Raw genomic sequence first — 19366 nt, 5'->3', positions numbered from 1 at the left:
ATTCGCGAACAAAATATGAACAACTAGTGCTTGCTGTGTATCAAACAATAAACGTTTGTGTAACATATCAGGATTCTAACTTTTACTTATCCGTGATCCGTGTAAGACGCTACGAATTGATTTTCTGGGTTATCACGCAGAATACTGTTTCACCTTTTCCCACAATTATGCTAAGGTTGACAGTAGCCCTACAAATCAGGCCTTGTGGTGCTGAACATGTCATACCACATTTGAACATCCCTCGAGATCTTCCGATACTTTCCCACGTACTTACCGTTGACTGGGTCTTAAGATACCAGAGAACGCTTAAAGCATTTACCTTGTTTGTTAAAGTACCCAGTTTTCTGGGCGCTTCTATTGCTGCAGTCCATCCAAGTCTATGAAACCTGCAGGTATAAAGACAGTGTTCCAACATTGTGGGACTGGTTTCGCATATCCAGATGCACTGATGGAAAAAATGACAACACCAGGAAGGAGTTGTGGAACATAAACGAAAAGTGGTGGGCGTGTTTCTACATTAGAAAGATTATGTTTATTCAGATTTCGAGCAAGTCGCTTACGAGTGGCGCTCGTAGAGCCACTATGAGGATGCAAATCAAACTAAACTAACTCCTCCCGAACAGGCCTTGAAGGCCCAAAGGTACCGACCGGCCGCCGTGTCATCCTCAGCCCACAGACGTCACTGGATGCGGATATGGAGGGGCATGTGGTCAGCACACCGCTCTCCCGGGCGCATGTCAGTTTCCGAGACCGGAGCCGCTACTTTTCAATCGTGTAGCTCCTCAGTTTGCCTCACAATGGCTGAGTGCACCCCGTTTGCCAACAGCGCTCGGCAGACCGGATGGTTACCCATCCAAGTGCTAGCCCAGCCCGACAGCGCTTAACTTCGGTGATCTGACGGGAACCGGTGTTACCACTGCGACAAGGCCGTTGGCAGCATGCAAATCAGGTTTGCTTTAAATACACGCTCTAACGCTCTTGAGGGTTAGTTACCTTTGAGATACGAAGTGGTGAGCTGATGTTAGTTGAGAATGCATTTTAAGGCGACAAAGACGCCATTATCAAAGCATCACTGAGTTTGAACGAGGTCGCTTAATACGGCTACGAGAAGTTGGATGATCCTGCAGAAAAACTTGGCAGGAATGTAGGCACTGTACATGATTGGCGGCAGCGTTGGTCATGGGACTGTACGGTCGCAAGAAGACCCGGCTCCGAACGGTCACTTGGCACTATCGAGAGGGGAGACCATCGTGTTCGGCGGGTGGCTCCGGCGCATCGTACCTCGTCTGCAGCAGCAATTCGAGCACCAGTTGGCACCACAGTGACACAACGAACTGTGACAAGCCCAGTAGCGTGCATTCCGCATACCCGAAACCACCGCCATATGTGACTTCAGTGGTGTCAAGGGAGACCTCATTGGAGGGAGGGGTGTGGGTCGGTTGTGTTTTCTGATGAAAGCCGCTTCTGTCTCTGTGCCAGTAATAGCCATGTGTTGGTTAGAAGGAGGACAGTTGAGAAGCTACGACCAACTTGTGTGTGTGCTAGACCCACTGGACTGTGGTGCGATTTCGTATGACAGCTGGAGCACTCTCGTGGATTCCCTGACGGCAAATATGTACGTAAGCCTGGTGATTGCAGCCATTCGTGAACGGCATTCCAGGGGGTGTTTTCCAACAGACTAACGCCCGCGCACATAACGCTGTTGTAAGACGTTGCGTTGGCCTGCTCGGTAACCAGATCTGTCTCCAATCAAGCACATATGGAACATCATCGGACGCTAACTCCAGTGTCATTCACCAACAGCATTAACCGTCCCTGTATTGATCGACCAAGTGCAACAGCTATGGAACTGCATCCCACAAACTGACATGCGGCACCTGTCCAAAACAAAAGTATGCACGTTCGCATGATTACATTCAACATTCTGGCGGTTAAACTGATTATTAATGTACCTCACGCGTACATTAACCTGCAATCTTGCAACGTTAATCATACAAATATGTTGCCTAGACAAATGTATTTCCAAAATTTCATTAGTCTTTTTTTATGTTGCGATTTTTTTCCGATAACGCACACAGATCAGCCAGAACATTATGACTACTGCCCACCGCTACGCTGGATGCAGCCTAGTGGCGTTGCGGGCAGGTGACGCGGTAACAAAAGTATGTAAGCGGAGCAGAAACGGACTGGGAATCACCCTAGCGATGATATGGGGTGCAAATGGGGGAATCCATTGAGATAAACGACTTTGACTGAGGACAGATTATTATTGCGAAGAGTCTGTGGACGAGTATCTTGAAAATGGCGAAGCTGGTCGAATGCTCACGTGCTACTGTCGTGAGTATCTAGAGAAAAAGGTAGGACAGTGAAGCTACCACTAGGCGCTAAATGGTTGGACGTTCACTACTCTAGACGGAACGTGGGGTCTGGAGGCTTGTCTGCTTTCTAAAGTACGATAGGTAATGATCTGTGCCATCTTTGTCGAAACAGCACAATTATGGTGCACGCACAAGTGTTTCGGGGCACACCGTTCATCACGCCGTCATTGACGTGAACGGCGGCTAGAAACGTGGAGCGCGCCACGGACGCAGGCTTGTGGGAGCAGTATTATGCTATGGGAGACATTTTCTTGCGCTAACGTGGGACCTGTAGTAGTAATCGAAGACACGGTGACAGCTGCGAACCATCTGCATCCCTTTATGTTTGATGCCTACCCCGACGGCCACGTCATCTTTCAGCCGTACAACTGTGCATGCCTCGGAGCTGGAACCGTACTACAGTGGTTTGAGGAGCGTTATACTGAACTCACGTTGATATACCGCCGACCAAATTCTGCTGACGTAAATCCCATGGAACCCATCTGCAGCGTACGCAAATCGGAGGCCTGGTATGTACGAAAAAATGGTTCAAATGGCTCTGAGCACTATGGGGCTTAACATTTGAGGTCATCGGTCCCCTAGACGTAGAACTACTTAAACCTAACTAACATAAGGACATCACACATATCCAAGCCCGAGGCAGGATTCGAACCTGCGACCGTAACAGTCGCACAGTTCCGGACTGAAGCGCCTAAAGCACTCGGCCACCGCGGCCGGCGTATGTACGCAAATTGCATGACCTGTGCGTATACACCTAATGCCACATACCTCCACAAACGTGGCAACAAACTGTCTGATCCCTTATATGTAGAGTCAGTGATGTATTTCGTTCCAAAGACGGACAAGCAAGCTATTAAGCTTTTTGGGCATTCCTTATCGTATAATAAGTGTAGATTTGAAGATTAGTCACTAGAGGATGTCCTATGTAGGTTAGGGGCGGACTGTAGCGCTTCTCAGCAGTAGCGCACGGAGGCTGCAATGCTACGCTACCAGCATGCGCCCGCCACCCGCACCCAGGTAAGCTGCGCCCCGTATCGATTAAGGCGCGCCCGTCATATCCGCAGAGTGCGACATTAATATTCAGTGCAATTCCCAGAGTGCGGTGTACGTCTTAACCTGGCCATTCTTTACGAAATCATTTCGCAAATTATTTTACAGCCCGGACGGCTTCGGGGGAGGTTAGCGCCGCGTAGCGGCCGCCGGGGTAATTAGAGAGCTCCCCAGCGCGCCTCCCGACGACAGATGCCTAATTACCGGCACCTATTTCACCAAACGGCCGTTTTAGTCGTCCATTGGAAGCTCTAGAAAATTACCAAAACCGTAAATCTGCGCAAAGCAATCGGCAGACCTCCGTCCTAAGTCCATAGCTCTATGTTACTCTGTGGAACAAGCCCAGCTTAAAGCTGAGAGAGTTCCGTACTCATGGAGAGGTAAGAGTATGGCGTAGCTTGTTCAAACAACTCACGAGATTCCAGCGGTGTGATGTCTTCGACAGTCGTCGCTATTTCTTTAGGTACACACCCTATCACTTTCAGGACACAAATTTTTGACTTGTCGAAATATAGGCGGTTGTCTAAGGAATCACCCGGCTGCAGTCCCGTAAATTATTTGAACGTTTTCTACTCCGGGAGAAACTCAAGTTTAACGTGGTGCAGCTTTTTGTGAAAATTTGTCTGTGTGTCTTCTTTAACAATTGTCAAATGAAATCGAATCATGAATTGAGTATTTTGCTACTGAATTATTTGGATTTTGTAATGAACGCCCTTAAAACGTCGGTTTTTTGTGACTGCTCGAAGTAATTTTAGTCGAGGCGTTCAGAACAATCTCGTCTCTCTCTCTCTCTCTCTCTCTCTGTGTGTGTGTGTGTGTGTGTGTGTGTGTGTGTTATCAGCACCCTTACTAATAGAAGTGAAGACGACTCTTGGTGTAAAATATTAAAAAGTAGTAAGTGACAATCTTACATAAAATTGCACTCACTCTCAGAGTAGTCTCACACTAATCCCTTTTTTTGGAAAGTTTTTGACTGCATGACTCTCCCATCCTATAGCTAGCAAGCTGAATTGTTTCCCTTACTACAATACCATGATCGGGAAACCTTCTCTTGCCGGCCGCGGTGGTCTAGCGGTTCTAGGCGCGCAGTCCGGAACCGCGCGACTGCTACGGTCGTAGGTTCGAATCCTGCCTCGGGCATGGATGTGTGTGATGTCCTTAGGTTAGTTAGGTTTAAGTAGTTCTAAGTTCTAGGGGACTGATGACCACAGATGTTAAGTCTCATAGTGCTCAGAGCCATTTTTAAACCCTCTCGTAATAATCTGAAAATTGTCTCTGAAGCATTCTGCGATTGCAGCTCCTGCCGCTGGTGGCCTCTCAAAGCATCTGATTACCACGCTTGACCCTCAATTTATGCTTAACTTTATCCAAATTATTTCACGTTCGGTATCTGTAATAACGTCACTAGATAATGTAGAGTTCTTACCTCAATAAGTACGCCGCAAACCACTGGCGCCTAGCCTTTCAATGCGATATACACTGAAGAACCAAAGAAACTGATACACGTGCCTAATATAGTGTAGGGCCCCCGCGAGCACACAGAAGTGCCACAACACGACGTGGCATGGACTCAACTAATGTCTGAAGTAGTGCTGGAGGGAACTGACACCATGAAACCTGCAGGACTGCCCATAAATCCGTAAGAGTGCGAGGGGGATGGAGATCTCTTTTGAACAGCTCGTTGCAAGGCTTCCCAGATATAATGAATAATGTTCACGTCTGGGAAGTTTGGTGTCCAGCGGAAATGTTTAAACTCAGAAGAGTGTTCCTGGAGCCACTCTGTAGCAATTCTGGACGTGTGGGGTGTCACATTGTCCTGCTGGAATTGCCCAAGTCCGTCGGAATGCACAATGGACATGAGTGGATGCCCGTGATCAGACAGGATGCTTACTTACGTGTCACCCGTCAAAGTCGTATCTAGACGTATCAGGGGCCCCATATCACTTCAACTGCACACGCCCCACACCATTACGTAGCCTCCAAAAGATTTGTCCCCTACTGATATGCAGGGTCCGTGGATTCATGACGTTGTCTCCATGCTCGTACCCGTCCATCCGCTAGATACAATTTGAAACGAGACTAGTCCGAACAGGCAACATGTTTCCAGTCTTCAATAGTCCAGTGTCAGTGTTGACGGGCCCTGGCGATGCGGAAAGCTTTGTGTCGTGCAGTCATCATGGGTACACAAGTGGGCCTTCGGCTCCGAAAGCCCATATCGATGATATTTCGTTGAATGGTTCGCACGCTGACACTTGTTGATGGCCCAGCATTGAAATCTGCAGTAATTTGCGGAAGGGCTGCGCTTCTGTCACGTTGGACGATTCTCTTCAGTTGTCGTTGGTCCCATTCTTGCAGGATCTTTCTCCGGCCGCAGCGATGTCGGAGACTTGATGTTTTACCGGATTCCTGATATCCACGGTACGCTCGTGAAATGGTCGTACTGGAAATTCCCTACTTCATCGCTATCTCGGAGACGCTGTGTCCCACCGCTCGTGCGCCGACTATAACACGACGTTCAAACTCACTTAAATCTTGATAACCGGCCATTGTAGCAGCAGTAACCGATCTAACAACTGCGCCAGACATTTGCTGTCTTATATAGGCGTTGCCGACCGCAGCGCCGTATTCTGCCTTTTTACATATCTCTTTATTTGAATACGCAGGCCTATACCAGTATCTTTGGCGCTTCAGTGTATAATACAATTCGAATTTAGTCTTTCGCTGCTGTTTACTTCCGTTTTCAGACAACTTTATGTTTCTAATATTGTTTGAGTGTTATCACCTGTAATAGGCGATACGAATTCTGAGCCTCGCGGTGTAGCTGTGCGGTCTAGGGCTCCATGACACGGTTTGCCCGGCTCTCGGAGGTTCGAGTCCTCCATCGGGCATGGGTGTGTGTGTGTGTGTTGTCCTTAGCGTAAGTTAGTTTAAGTTAGATTAAGTAGGGATCGATGACCTCAGCAATTTGGTCCCATAGACTCTTACCGCAAATTTCCAAAAATATTTCAGCATTCTGAAAGCTTACTTCGGATTCCCCCGCAGTTTACTAATGGCACATTAATGTTTTTCTTTACGATCTACGCAGCCTAAGAGCTGCTCTAATCTGTCTTCGAGTGTTCCTCTACCCGAGTAGCTGCTGGCTTTGTCTAATGCACTTCTGACCTATTAATGGGGCCCTACAATACCCCATCCATAGTACAGGGTCCGGCATAAAAAACTCCCCGATTACAAAGTAACGTGCAGCGGACAGTAGAAGGAGCAGAGTGGTGGAGGGCGCGTCGTTAAGTAGCTGCCTACGTGCCGTTTTCAGTGTACGCCATGGCGTGGTCTGGTGAACATCGTGCCTTCGTAGTGGAAGATTTTATTCAAAATGGCGAATCGCCTATTAATACTCAACGTGCTTTTCGCGTTCGCTTTGCGCTCGGACGACGGGACCCTGTTCCCGATAAGAAAACAATTTATTCTTGGGTTGCTAACTTTCGTGAGACAGGTTCCGCATTAAAAAGGAAACCACCTGGACGACCACGGACTGCAACAGGCCCCGGAAATGTTGATGCAGTTAGAGCTTCAGTTCAACAATCTCCTCGACGATCCGCTAAAAAGCATGCGGCAGCATTACGGATATCTGATCGAAGTGTGAGAAGAATCTTGCAGGATCTTAAAATGCATCCTTACAAAATTGTAACTACGCAGGAACTGAGTGAACGAGACTGTGGTGTCCGTGTAAGTTTGTGCCAAGACCTTCTTCGGAACATTCGTCCCAACGATATTGTGATTTTTTCTGATGAAGCACACTTTCACCTTGCCGGAACAGTGAACAGCCAAAATTGCAGGTACTGGTGTGAACACAATCCCCAAGAACTTCATCAACGACCACTTCGTAGCCCTAAAGTAACAGTATGGTGTGCTGTTTACAATTCCGGAGTGATCGGTCCTTACTTTTTCGAAGAAAATGACAGGAATTTAACCGTCAACAGTGAACGCTATTGTGCCATGCTCCGCGACTTTCTCCAACCGCAACTAAGGGAGCTTTTTGGTGAAATAGAGAACGTGTGGTTCCAGCAAGATGGTGCTACAGCCCACACAGCGCGGCAGTCACTGGCATTGGTGAAGGAAATGTTTCCTGGACATGTGATCTCGTTGCGTGGAGACATTGGCTGGCCCCCACGATCGCCGGACTTAACGCCCTGTGATTTCTTTCTTTGGGGCTATTTAAAAGCAAAAGTTTATGAACAACGTCCACAATCTTTACGAGCCCTGAAAGAAGCAATTACACAAGAGGTTTAAGCTATTCCACCTGAAATGACTCAAAGAGTAATGAATAACTTCAGGGAAAGACTCAATCAGTGTGTCGACAGTGCAGGAAGCCATGTAAGGGATGTTTTATTTAAAAAAGTAAGACCATAAGAGTATTTTCTAAAATGGCATAATATGTACTTTTATTTAGTATAAATAAAATTGTTCTACCTTATTTGGTTTTGTTTTTATTAGCTTTCCTTAAAGGGGAGGTTTTTCTGCCGGACCTTGTAAAAATCGAGAAATTCGCATCTGTGATCGTCGCACAGTCTTCTGAGCCTCTGCGTTAGAGCTTTCTCTCGGTTCCCAAACAGAGAACCGCTATCAACTCTGGATACCGTATTGAAACTGGTGAGCCGTACTTGCAGTTCGCGTGCAATGTTAGCTACGTTCGCCAATCCAATCAACCGCCTAAACGAACCGAGGATGGCCTCAGAACTCAGGCAGCGAACGTAATTCGTCACGACATGAGCTACTGTTTGCAACCGGTTGTATCCAGTGCCTGCTATTTCCCTGAGAAGCTCCATAACCCGCCTAACGTGGGCCTGCCAATGACCAATAAACGTACGTACCCTCTATGATGGTCTAGATTTAGCAGCAAGAGCAGCCACTGACGCAACAGGGAAGGCATCCCGTGCTGGCTCAGAGTCGTTATCAGCACTGTGCAGCATTTCGTACTTACAGCTAAGGGACGGGCGGAGTGGCCGAGCGGTTCTAGGCGCTTCAGTTCGGAATCGCGCGACCGCTACGTTGCCTCGGACATGGATGTGTGTGATGTCCTTAGGTTAGTTAGGTTCAAGTATTTCTAAGTTCTAGGGGACTGATGACCTCAGCTGTTAAGTCCCATAGTGCTCAGAGCCATTTACTGCTAAGGCACAAAGTGGGCGGTCTTGCAGACAGTTTCCACTTCCGCCTTCCACCCAGAAATACGGGAATCCACCAATGTTCGCAACTCACCCTCAACTGAAGATCAACTGTTCGGATGATACTCCTCGGAAGACGTTGTGGCACCGGGGTTGCCAGAGGACTCCAGTGGCACCTGACGTATCGCAGCTTTCGCCACTGCTGCCCCAGTAGACTCTTCACCACGGCCAACACGCCCTCAGCGGTTACCAGATAGCGGTAAATTCAACCTGTGTCTGCACGCAACAAACACAGTCCCTATCAATATCTTGCTATGTAAAAACTATACAAAATCAAGAAAAAAATTACTAAACATTTATTCAGGGACTAATTGAGAAAGAACAAGCAGACTCTATTGAATCTTGAATTGATCAGTTTTAGTGTATCCAAGAATCTCATGATTTATCGACATACTGATCTTAGAACAATCATACATATAATAAGAAAAACAGAAATATATGATCAGTGTTTTCGACATCTTTTTTGTATAGCGAGTACTGAGACTAGAACTGGATTTCACAATATGCTATAGTTGGATCACTCATAAGAGATTTTGTAAATGTAAATGGAACGCTGTCTCTGTCCTGAATACAGCGCAGGTTGCGCCTGACTCTTTTTATTTTTTATTTTTTTTTTAATTTTTTTTTTTTACGTTGCTTACAACGCGTGGCTAGTTAACAGTGACTGATTCATTTATCAGATCTAGATACAAAGGTATAAAAGGCTATCAGTTCAATTTCATTATATTGTTCATTATATTGGTCAGGTGTCTGGACACAGAAGTCCCTTACATATACAAGAGTTGTGTGATCAATTTTAGTATGTCATACAAGTCCGCCCAGTTGGCCGTGTGGTCTAACGCACGGCTTTCCGGGCGGGAAGGAGCGCCGGTCCCCGGCACGAATCCGCCCGGCGAATTTGTGTCGAGGTCCGGCGAACCGGCCAGTCTGTGGATGGTTTTTAGGCGGTTTACCATCTGCCTCGGCAAATGCGGGCTGGTTCCCCTTATTTCGCCTCAGCTACACTATGTCGGCGATTGCTGCGCAAACAAGTTCTCCACGTACGCGTACACCACCATTACTCTACCACGGAAACATAGGGGTTACACTCGTCTGGTGTGAGACGTTCCCTTTTTGGGAGGGGGGGGGGGTCCACCGGGGACCGAACCGCACAGTAACCCTGGGTTCGGTGTGGGGCGGCGCAGGGGTGAAGTGGACTGCGATAGTCGTCGTGGGGTTGCGGACCACTGTGGCTGCGGCGGGGACGGAGCCTCTCCGTCGTTTATACACTCCTGGAAATTGAAATAAGAACACCGTGAATTCATTGTCCCAGGAAGGGGAAACTTTATTGACACATTCCTGGGGTCAGATACATCACATGATCACACTGACAGAACCACAGGCACATAGACACAGGCAACAGAGCATGCACAATGTCGGCACTAGTACAGTGTATATCCACCTTTCGCAGCAATGCAGGCTGCTATTCTCCCATGGAGACGATCGTAGAGATGCTGGATGTAGTCCTGTGGAACGGCTTGCCATGCCATTTCCACCTGGCGCCTCAGTTGGACCAGCGTTCGTGCTGGACGTGCAGACCGTGTGAGACGACGCTTCATCCAGTCCCAAACATGCTCAATGGGGGACAGATCCGGAGATCTTGCTGGCCAGGGTAGTTGACTTACACCTTCTAGAGCACGTTGGGTGGCGCGGGATACATGCGGACGTGCATTGTCCTGTTGGAACAGCAAGTTCCCTTGCCGGTCTAGGAATGGTAGAACGATGGGTTCGATGACGGTTTGGATGTACCGTGCACTATTCAGTGTCCCCTCGACGATCACCAGTGGTGTACGGCCAGTGTAGGAGATCGCTCCCCACACCATGATGCCGGGTGTTGGCCCTGTGTGCCTCGGTCGTATGCAGTCCTGATTGTGGCGCTCACCTGCACGGCGCCAAACACGCGTACGACCATCATTGGCACCAAGGCAGAAGCGACTCTCATCGCTGAAGACGACACGTCTCCATTCGTCCCTCCATTCACGCCTGTCGCGACACCACTGGAGGCGGGCTGCACGATGTTGGGGCGTGAGCGGAAGACGGCCTAACGGTGTGCGGGACCGTAGCCCAGCTTCATGGAGACGGTTGCGAATGGTCCTCGCCGATACCCCAGGAGCAACAGTGTCCCTAATTTGCTGGGAAGTGGCGGTGCGGTCCCCTACGGCACTGCGTAGGATCCTACGGTCTTGGCGTGCATCCGTGCGTCGCTGCGGTCCGGTCCCAGGTCGACGGGCACGTGCACCTTCCGCCGACCATTGGCGACAACATCGATGTACTGTGGAGACCTCACGCCCCACGTGTTGAGCAATTCGGCGGTACGTCCACCCGGCCTCCCGCATGCCCACTATACGCCCTCGCTCAAAGTCCGTCAACTGCACATACGGTTCACGTCCACGCTGTCGCGGCATGCTACCAGTGTTAAAGACTGCGATGGAGCTCCGTATGCCACGGCAAACTGGCTGACACTGACGGCGGCGGTGCACAAATGCTGCGCAGCTAGCGCCATTCGACGGCCAACACCGCGGTTCCTGGTGTGTCCGCTGTGCCGTGCGTGTGATCATTGCTTGTACAGCCCTCTCGCAGTGTCCGGAGCAAGTATGGTGGGTCTGACACACCGGTGTCAATGTGTTCTTTTTTCCATTTCCAGGAGTGTAGGTCCCCGGTTAATATAACATAACATGTCATACAATGAATGTTTCTACGACCGGATGTCTTAGCTGCTGTTAAACCTGCAGGGTTGCATGGTTGTGGTCCAAGAAGCTCTTTAATTCCTAACGTTTCGTCCAGAGCTGTGCTGGACATCTTAAGAGGTGCTCTGGTTCCGCTGAGTCTTGCAGACTGACGGGTTGGACTTCGTCGAGCGGCGCAAATACTGTGGAAAATGGATGTGGTAGAAGTTTACACGTGATCGACAGAGATAATCCCTGTCACAGATAAAACCTAGCCATCGAACTGTTGTCCGTCAAAGATAAAACGTATCTATTGAGTCTGTAGAACTGTTCTCCATATGTCACTAAGTGTCTTGACTTCTTCGTTTCAGTTAAAGCTATCCTCATGTTGATATAATTCGATAGTTTCTCTATATATCCATGGGAAAATTCGAACAATCAGCTCTAGAAAAAGCAAATAAGAAACCATCTCGATGACATAGGTTTGTGGGTGATGTACTTGTAGTGCTGTCACATAGCAGAAGGCTTTAGAAGTTTTTTTTGTTATCTAATGAACAATAAACACACAAGATATGCAACAAAATACGGAAAGGACAAAAGAGTGGAAATACTCAAGTATCTAGGGGAATATCTACAAACAGGAATACTGAACAAAGCATCCAACGTAGAAAGAATAGAAAAACTTTAGAAAGCGTACAAACTGACATGGACGCACTACAATAAACCAAATATTAAGACGCCAAACGCGGGCACTGCAATATAGATGTGTTTCCAGATGCCCTCTACGCATCAGAAACGACCACACTCGGGAAATCACGTATCACAGAGACAAAAAAAAAAAAAGAATATGAAATAAAAAAATACTCAGAAATTATTTTGCAGGAATACACAGAGATGGTATATGGATGAAGAGAACAAAAAAGACACAGACAGAATTGCATAGAAGATCGGAAAAAGCCGCCAAACATCCTATGGATGCATCCACAGAATGAACAACAACAGAATGTATCAATTAAAAACCAGTTAGCTTCAGGAAATAGAAGACTCAAAACAAGTAGCTATGAATAGGGAAATGATAAATGAAAGCCAAAAAATCAGGAACATAATTATGAAAATGAAATTTGGAGTAACAGAAAGGAAGAAAAGAAAGGAAACAGGAACACAATCAATGAATGAATAGTTTTATGAAGACGAGAAAGAAGAAGGAAACAACAAAATATTGAACAATCATGTAACATTCCTGTTCAGACACTGTATTAAGGAAAAAAAACACGAGAAAAAAATGCAAAAACCCGGACAGACCGATGGAAAGTTGGAATATAAAGCTTTTCGGAAAGTCACGCATACGGACGGATATTTGCATAACTCCAACCACCAACCACAAAAACAGGGGTGTCATTGGAAGTCTTGTCGACGGAGCCAAGAGAATTTGGACGTCAGAACACCTGAACGCCGAACTGAAACATCTGAAGCAGTCTTTCCAGAAAAATGGCTAATCAGAAAAATAAGTAAATAGTTCTATGACCACGTAACAGTGGCCGAAGGAAAAAGATAAAACACAACGCCCTGAAACTGAAACTGATATGTGGAGAGCAGCTCTACAGCATCTTTTCTCTATAAACTGAAGTTCCCTTCTCACTTCTAAAAATTTGGAAAGCATTCTTGACCGGAGCACAGCAATCGGTATAAAATGCTAAAAATCGATAAAAAATAGTCTCGATCACGTTTTCAGATTTTTTTATTTGTTGGCAACCGATTTAGGCCATTGACTCAGACCATCTTCAGGTTTATCACTGCTATTAGGGCTGCTGGTTGCAACAGACGGAGAGAAATCCATAGAAGCACGGTTATCGCTGCTACTTCTACGGATTTCGCTCCGTCTGGCACCACCAGCAGCCACAATGGCGTCGAAATTCCTTTAGATGGTCTGAGGACAGGGCCGAAACCGACTGCTGACAAATTAAAAGAATCTGAAAAAGCAAATTTTTTATTGATTTTTAACTTCTCATTTCAGTCTGTAGGTTTGAGGTCACCTCAAGGACTAATATAGGTATTTTGACCCGGTTTTGACTTATCGAAACATTAATGTACACGACTCCCCCCCCCCCCTCCCCCCCATGAACCATGGTCCTTGCCGTTGGTGGGGAGGCTTGCGTGCCTCAGCGATACAGATAGCCGTACCGTAGGTGCAACCATAACGGAGGGGTATCTGTTGAGAGGCCAGACAAACGTGTGGTTCCTGAAGAGGGGCAGCAGCCTTTTCAGTAGTTGCAGGGGCAACAGTCTGGATGATTGACTGATCTGGCCTTGTAACACTAACCAAAACGGCCTTGCTGTGCTGGTACTGCGAACGGCTGAAAGCAAGGGGAAACTACAGCCGTAATTTTTCCCGAGGGCATGCAGCTTTACTGTATAGTTAAAAGATGATGGCGTCCTCTTGGGTAAAATATTCCAGAGGTAAAATAGTTCCCCATTCGCATCTCCAGGCGGGGACTACTCAAGAGTACGTAATTATCAGGTGAAAGAAAAATGGCGTTCTACGGATCGGAGCGTGGAATGTCAGATCCCTTAATCGGGCAGGTAGGTTAGAAAATTCAAATAGGGAAATGGATAGGTTGAAGTTAGATATAGTGGGAATTAGTGAAGTTCGGTGGCAGGAGGAACAAGACATTTGGTCAGGCGAATATAGGGTTATAAATACAAAATCAAATAGGGGTAATGCAGGAGTAGGTTTAATAATGAATAAAAAAATAGGAGTGCGGGTAAGCTACTACAAACAGCTTAGTGAACGCATTCTTGTGGCCAAGATAGACACGAAGCCCATGCCTACTACAGTAGTACAAGTCTATATACCAACTAGCTCTGCAGATGACGAAGAAATTGAAGAAATGTATGATGAGATAAAAGAAATTATTCAGATAGTGAAGGGAGACAAAAATTTAATAGTCATGGGTGACTGGAATTCGGTAGTAGGCAAAGGGAGAGAAGGAAACGTAGTAAGTGAATATGGATTGGGAGGAAGAAATGAAAGAGGAAGCCGCCTGGTAGAACTTTGCTCAGAGCACAACTTAATCATAGCTAACACTTGGTTCAAGAATCATAAAAGAAGGTTGTATACATGGAAGAAGCCTGGAGATACTGACAGGTTTCAGATAGATTATATAATGGTAAGACAGAGATTTAGGAACCAGGTTTTAAATTGTAAGAAGTTTCCAGGGGCAGATGTGGACTCTGACCACAATCTATTAGTTATGAATTGTAGATTAAAACTGAAGAAACTGAAAAAAAGGTGGGAATTTAAGGAGATACGACGTGGGTAAACTAAAACAACCAGAGGTTGTAGAAAGTTTCAGAGGTTGCATTTGGAAACGATTGACAAGAACGGGAGAAAGGAATACAGTAGAAGAAAAATGGGTAGCTTTGAGAGATGAAATAGTGAAGTCAACAGAGGATCAAGTAGGTAAAAAGACAAGGGCTGGTAGAAATCCTTGGGTAACGCAAGAGATACTGAATTTAATCGATGAAAGGAGAAAATATAAAAATGCAGTGACTGCAACAGGCAAAAAGGAATACAAACGTCTCAAAAATGAGATCGACAGGAAGTGCAAAATGGCTAAGCAGGGATGGCTAGAGGACAAATGTGAGGATGTAGAGGCTTATCTCACGAGGGGTAAAATAGATACTGCCTACAGGTAAATTAAAGAGACCTTTGGAGAAAAGAGAACCACTTGTATGAATATCAAGAGCTCAGATGGAAACCCAGTTCTAAGCGAAGAAGGGAAAGCAGAAAGGTGGAAGGAGTATATAGAGGGGTCTGTACAAGGGCCATGTACTTTAGGACAATATTATGGAAATGGAAGAGGACGTAGATGAAGATGAAAGGGGAGATATGATACTGCATGAAAAGCTTGACAGAGCACTGAAACACCTTAATCGAAACAAGGCCCCAGGAGTAGACAACATTCCATTAGAACTACTGACAGCCTTGGGAGAGCCAGTCCTGACAAAACTCTATCATCTGGTGAGCAAGATATATGAGATAGGCGAAATACCCTCAGACTTCAAGAAGAATATAATAATTCCAAACCCAAAGAAAGCAGGTGTTGACAGATGTGAAAATTACCGAACTATCAGTTTAATAAGTCACAGCTGCAAAACAGTAACGCGAATTCTTCACAGACGAATGGAAAAACTAGTAGAAGCCGACCTCAGGGAAGATCAGTATAGATTCCGCAGAAATGTTGGAACACGTGAGGCAATACTGACCCTACGACTTATCTTAGAAAATAGATTAAGGAAAGGCAAACCTACGTTTCTAGCATTTCGAGACTTAGAGAAAGCTTACGACAATGTTGACTGGAATACTCTCTTTCAAATCCTAAAGATGGCAGGGGTAAAATACAGGGAGCGAAAGGCTATTTACAATTTGTACAGAAACCAGATGGCGGTTATAAGAGTCGAGGGGCATGAAAGGGAAGCATCCCCGATGTTAGTCAATCTGTATATTGAGCAAGCAGTAAAGGAAATAAAATAAAAGTTCGGAGTAGGTATTAAAATCCATGGAGAAGAAATAAAAACGTTGAGGTTCGCCGATGACATTGTAATTCTGTCAGAGACAGCAAAGGACTTGGAGGAGCAGCTGAACGGAATGGACAGTGTCTTGAAAGGAGGATATAAGATGAACATCAACAAAACCAAAACGAGGATAATGGAATGTAGTCGAATTAAGCCGGGTGATGCTGCGGGAATTAGATTAGGAAATGAGACACTTAAAGTAGTAAAGGAGTTTTGCTATTTGGGGAGCAAAATAACTGATGATGGTCGAAGTAGAGAGGATATAAAATGTAGACTGGCAATGGCAAGGAAAGCGTTTCTGAAGAAGAGAAATTTGTTAACATCGAGTATAGATTTAAGTGTCAGGAAGTCGTTTCTGAAAGTATTTGTATGGAGTGTAGCCATGTACGCAAGTGAAACATGGACGATAAATAGTTTGGACAAGAAGAGAATAGAAGCTTTTGAAATGTGGTGCTACAGAAGGATGCTGAAGATTAGATGGTTAGATCACATAACTAATGAGGGGGTATTGAATAGGATTGGGGAGAAGAGGAGTTTGTGGCACAACTTTACTAAAAGAAGGGATCGGTTGGTAGGACATGTTCTGAGGCATCAAGGGACCACCAATTTAGTATTGGAGGGCAGTGTGGAGGGTAAAAATCGTAGATGGAGACCAAGAGATGAATATACTAAGCAAATTCAGGAAGATGTAGGTTGCAGTAGTTACTGTGAGATGAAGAAGCTTGCACAGGATAGAGTAGCATGGAGTGCTGCATGAAACCAGTCTCAGGACTGAAGGCCACAAAAACAACAACAATCTACACGAAAGGTTGAGTATATTAATTTATAAATATTTCGTGGAAATTCACTGAACTAAGGTGAACTGATGTACCCCGCCGCCATGAAAACGATGGCATTGCCACCTAGCGGCACAGCTGACGCAGTTACCAGAGAGCAATGGTGCAGTAGTAAAGCGCATGCTTGAAAACTGGCGTCCCGGAACTGAATGAATTCAACTGCCTCCGTGGATATGCTGTACATCAAACTCATTCAGACATTTATTATGATATCATTATTTCGTTTTGTGCAGTTACGACTCGATGCTCCTTTAGCAAAGTCATCATGAAGGCATGACAAGGCATACTGCATCTTAAGCGAAGAACTGTCATGAGATGATTTAGATTACAACCAAAATATGTTTCATGAAGGTTTATTTGAATTGAATAAAGAGGTTGAATCTCGACCAGGCAAATCTTAACCCACATTGCACATTCTTTGCCGATAAGGTAATATACAATAAATACATCAACCAATACAGAGTATTTGCGGGAAACAAACTACGATCATTACCGACTTCTACAGACCGTTCAAAACAATTATCGTTTGAAACAGAGGCAAAGAAATATTTACCATCTGGTAGTGTCATCAGTCAACAACAACGAAGGGAAAATGTAGTTTTATATGCGCCTGGAGGCAATGACAAGCTTCATTTATTTAAGCTGTACTCGCAGAAGTCACATCTGGTGGAGAAATTGCGCTCACTATGACATTGCTATCACAACCTTAAGTACGTTCTCTAAATTGCATGTTAAAATTTCGTCACCTAAATTGGATGTTAAAATTTCCTTCTGTTTGTACAATGTAAAATTTGTTTCAATTTTCACAAGTAATTCTGTATATGTCTGAATCAGCGTATTCTAGTATTTTGATTCTTCCAGAGTGGATCTTCGAGTTTAGATTGTTGGCAGATCTCAATGGTAGTTTTATGGGTGTATTTTTTAATATGTTGTTCATCTTGTTTGACAGATTTTCTTTGTAGACCGATGGTACGTACGTGGCTTTATGTTTCGTTGAGGTTTCTCTTGTGAGTGTTATACGTATTACCGTGTACTGGTTGGTTTGCAGATTCCGTTTTTTCCTTTATTGTTCTGTTTTTGGCTTGAAATTGTTTTTGTAGGCTATTAATTGAGATTTAGTTACTACATTCTGTATTGCTGGTTGTTGTTGTCGTGAGTTTAAAATACTATTAATCACTGAGTTAGAATAGGCGTATTTTTGGGATTTTGGATAACAAGAGTTGCAGTTTATTATGTTGTCTGTTGCAATTGGTTTTCTATAAATTTCAAAAGTATATTCGTCGTTGCTGTTGTTAACTATTAAGTGTAAGAAGTTTTCCCATTTCCATTGCAAATTTCATTTTTGGAGGCAAGTTATTCAATGATTGGTGTACCATTTGGACGTATAAATCGTTTCCTTCTATAAGTAACAAGATGTTGTCGACATATCTATAGGTGTATATAATTAAGTTGAGGAGTGGCGATTGATAAACGAAAACTTTCTTCTAGTGTGTTAAGGATGACGTCTGCTATTATGCCGATTGTGCCGTTGCCCATTGCCGTTCCATCAGCCTGTGTATAGATTTATTTTTATTAAATTGTAAACAGTTTCGGGATAGAGTCAGTTTGAGAAGATGAATTGTTCCATGTATTCGTGTGATAGTTACTGGGTGGTTATAATTAATGTGCAGCTACTCACAGAGTTCCAGTATGGGCTGTAATTATCGTGTGGCACCGAAACTTGGTAGATATTGTAATGCGTTAATGGGGAACCGATTTATACTGGAAAAAATTAGTTCCAGTTTGGCTACCAGGAGCAAATCTGGTGCTGTGAATCCAAGAAAGACATACAGAAAAGTTTCCATATGTAATGGATTAGGAACGGGACATGGGCAGAGAAAGTCGAACAAGTGAGAAAGGCATAATGTTGATTACATTTTTAACTGTCGATTACATAATTTTTTCAGTATGAGCACTGAAGACGTTGACGGGTAGCGCCATACTTGCACCTGGTGGCCAACATTGAAACTAATTTTTTTCCAACGTAAATCAGTCTCGCTTTAACGCATGAGTATGTCTATTAAGTTTCACTGCCATACGGTAACCTCAGCCCACACTGGACATCCGTGAATAGCTGTACTTTAATTACACCCGGTAGTTCTCTACGTTGTAGGAGGTCATTTTCAATCATTTGTATCGTTTCTTGCAGGGGAATATTAGTGTATATGTTTGTAGCATTAAAAGAAACGAATTTGGCGTTGTGTCGAATTGATATGTCATTTATGGTATCTGTGGATGTTCTAGAATTCACAATAAGAAATTCGTTTATTTTTATACCACAAAGCTTATGCACCCACATTACCGTGCAGGAAACAATACAAATTATTGTAAATAATGTTTTACAATATGGAAAAATGACTATCATGGGAACATACGAAACAATAGATCTTCTAATATTAGCTCTCTCCCGAAAGTACTTCGAATTCAATCAAAAAAATCTGCCACCTGCCGTCTGTGAGTGGTTATTGCACGTTGAAGTCGAATATAGGTGTTGTTCACATTAACGTGACTGGATTGTGTAGTTGCTAGAAGTCGTCGTGTGCAGATGAGAGGTCCCTACGTTC

General features: G+C 44.9%; 1 pseudogene; it reads right to left on the bottom strand.

Annotated features, from left to right (window-relative positions):
• Positions 1–817: 817 nt before the first annotated feature.
• Positions 818–935, bottom strand: LOC126250040 (5S ribosomal RNA; annotated as a pseudogene).
• Positions 936–19366: the final 18431 nt, after the last annotated feature.

Source organism: Schistocerca nitens, chromosome 3 (genome assembly GCF_023898315.1).
Source record: "Schistocerca nitens isolate TAMUIC-IGC-003100 chromosome 3, iqSchNite1.1, whole genome shotgun sequence".
NCBI classification, from domain to species: domain Eukaryota; kingdom Metazoa; phylum Arthropoda; class Insecta; order Orthoptera; family Acrididae; genus Schistocerca; species Schistocerca nitens.
The sequence above is the reverse complement of the archived record's forward strand: the minus strand, read 5'-3'. Positions and strand labels throughout refer to the sequence as shown.